The following is a 3290-nucleotide window of genomic DNA, read 5'->3' as shown; positions in this document are numbered from 1 at the left end:
GCCGTGGGCACCGCACTCTCCCTCCCTGTCCCCACCCGGGCTCCGCACACCTGCTCCTCCCACCTCCAAGCCCCAGAGATGCACTCTGCTCATTCGGGCAGGAGCACCTGCGGCCTAAATCCCATGGGACACGGCCCGTGGCTCCTGCGTGCCCGCCCTCCCTCAGCTCGCCGAGCCCCCCGAGATGACGCAGCGAGGCGGCCCGTGGCCAGACCTCACGCCCCCGTGTGTCGGGCTCACGTCGTTCTTCGCCTCCCGGCCTCCCTCCCTCCCAGGTGGAGAACCTGGCTACGTTCTCCACCTTCTCGGTGGTTCTATGCTGGGTTTTAGTGGTCAGGCTGCTAAATGTTCTGTCCTTGGCGCACTCCTCATGTCGCAGACTCCCGCCCCTACCCCCAGTATGACCTGGTGACAGACTCCTGGTACAGACCACGACGGAGGAACAGGGAACAGGAGGAGGGCCGTGATGGCCTCCCAGATGGGGCAGGCCCAGGCACCCCAGGGCTGTCTCCATCCTGCTCGCTGGTCCTCGACACTCCGCGGCAACTGCCTGGTCACCTCTGCAGCGTCTGTCCATCCCAGGAACTTTTCTTCAAACATTTTGGGGGTCCTTTAGCTTCCCCAGCAGAACATCGTGCTCAGAATGTAATGAAATATTTACACTGTAATTAGGTCTATTATGTAACTTTCACCCAAGCCAGAGATGTCAGAAGCTACCTGCTGCTTGAGATGAGCAGGTGGGAAGGAGACTCCAGACTGCTTTTCTGCAACTTAGTGCAAACTTGGGGGGCTGAAAGGAAGTGCCACCCCCATGTGTGTCTGTGGGCAGGGCCTCCGCACACCTGTGACACTGAGGAGCCACCTCGTCCCACCCATCCTCCGTCACATGTAACATGGACAATACTGCCTCCTTCACAGGGTCGCTGGAGACTGGTCGTGGGGACGGCATAGGTCAGCATAACCAACCCTGAGGTGGGTTGATCGTGAGGCCAGAGGAAGGCCGTGCCCAGCCCCCCAAGTGCAGCTGGGGGCCAGCCCTCTGCCCCACCACCACCCAGCGCGGCCCTGCCAAGGAGCGTAGTAGCATCACGGACAGGCCCAGCTCACACTGCTGGCTCCTCCTTTGCCGGAGGGCGAGAGCACCTGCAGGCAGCTGGGCCTTGGTCACTCTTCAGTGTTGACACCGTGTGGCTCGGGGCTGCTGGGAAGGGCGGAAATGCTGGCTCTGGATCCGGTCCCGCGCCACAGATGGACCGGCCGTCAGGGCTCAGTTACGGCTGGCTTTTTGAACTTAATACAAAATACCGTCTAAGACTTAAATGAACCTCCTGCTGCATCCGGGATCTCATTTGGGCAGCCTTAGGATGTGCTCTTAGACCTACTGTCAACGGGGCCAAGTCAATTCACACTGGTGCCCCATTATCCCAGGTCCCTGGGGTCCCCGCGGCGCTGGCTGAGGCTGGCTTTAGGAAACGTGCACCAGCACCCTGAAGCAACACAGAGACCCGGTTCTAGAAAAGTTACTTGGAGCGGCCACAAAGCGAGCCGCAGCCCGGCCCTCGCCAGCCCGGGGCGCACGGGGCGCTCCGCAGCCGGGGACGCGCGGCTCCCGGAGGCGCCGGGCCGTGGGGGTCCGCGGTCGGCGCCGGGACACGGCCCCCCGCGCCCCCTCCGCACGCAGGCAACCACGAGCGCGCAGGCGCGCGCGGCCCGGGCGGCCGAGGACGGCGCCGCGTCCCTGCAGGGCGCCACCGCGCGGTCGCCGGCGGAAGCGCGGCTCCGGACGGGCGCCAGGCGCCGACAGGCCGCCCGGGCAAACGGCCCCCTGGGGCCCCACAGGTCGGCGGTACAGAACGCGCGGCCTCGTGGCCGGCATGTCCGCTGACACCCCTTCCTCGCGTGTCTGTCGGCTGACAGCACGATGCCCGCGTGAGGGGCACGGGGACAGACAGACACCAGAATCATTCCAAGTCGCAGTTCAAAGGGCATTTCTCGTCCGGAAAGCCATTGTCGCTCTGGCATGAGGGAGAGGCCTGGGTGTGGCAGCTGTCCCCTCACCCGGTCACCTGGAGCCCTGCAGTGGCTCGGGTGAGGAGGGGAAGGTGCACACAGGGCCCTGGCTGCTTGCTTCAGGGGAGAACATTCTCGGGACATGCAGAGAGCCTAACTTTTACACGGAGCGAGTCCAAACTCTCCTCCTGGCCAACAGCAAGGTCCGTGACACCTACTCATGCTGCGTGGCCTCGCCCGACCTCGCCTCGGTCAGAACAGGGAGGGAAGGGTGTTAGACACCTTCCCAACAAGGATGCTCCAGGGGCAAGGACTCGTGCAGCCCGCTCACGACACTACATCAGCTGCGGAGCCACGATCTCAGTCGCGGTGTGCCCAGCGCCCGACCTGCGACCTTCAGCCTGTGGCACCTCTCCCAGGCTTGGCTGTGTCTTGGTGGCCAGCATGGTCGTCTCCCCCTGGGACTGGCTGCTTGCAGGCAGCAGAGGGGCACTCAAGGGCCGGCTGAAAGGACACCCCCACCCGGGGACCCGGGAGACTGACCGGTCTCAGGAACGCTGAGCGCCGAGGCAGCTTAAGGCTCAGCTGCTGTCTGTCTTTATCCTCATCACGTGTCTCTTCCCTCGCTCAGCACTCAGTGCCAAGTGCCACTGATCGGCCCGCCTGGCCCTGGGGCATCGTCTACCCATGGGCGGCTCTGCTCCTGAGAATCTCAATTCCAAAAGGAGCCACACTGGCCAGCTCATCCTTTCTAGAACTCTCACATGGCTGGCCAGCGTCTGCACAGGCTCCCCAGGTGTCATCCACCACTGGCCCAGTCGCCATGCCCAAAGGGCAGAGAGGCGTGTGGTGGGGTCTCAGGGCTCACTGCCCACTTGGCTGGAGCTAAGTGACAGGGACAGGGATGAGGCAAGCTGCCTGCTGCATTTAGGGCAGAGCCACACACTTAGGTGGACTCTCTGGTGACAAGTGTGTTTTCAGAACTGTTCAGGCAGTCCCTTGTGTGTGCTCAATCTCCTGTCCTTGTCCCAGTTACTGTCTTTTGTAGAACTGACCAGACCCTGCCGTGTGGAGAGGCCAGGGGCGCCCTTCCTCATCTTCATCCCTGGCTTGCAGCATGCTTGGCAAACACCCTTGAGCTGACGGTTCTCCTTCGCAGAGGGTCGGCAGAAAGCCAGCCAAGGGCCCGCTGTGTCCTATAGACCCGCCTCGCCCGCGCCACGCCACGCATGCTCATCAGATGCGCTGAACTGCAAGGACTCTATGGGCCTGAAACACAC

The sequence above is a fragment of the Pteropus medius genome, unplaced genomic scaffold, assembly GCF_902729225.1.
Source record: "Pteropus medius unplaced genomic scaffold, Ma_sr-lr_union100, whole genome shotgun sequence".
Taxonomy (NCBI): domain Eukaryota; kingdom Metazoa; phylum Chordata; class Mammalia; order Chiroptera; family Pteropodidae; genus Pteropus; species Pteropus medius.
This window is presented reverse-complemented; position numbering follows the sequence as displayed.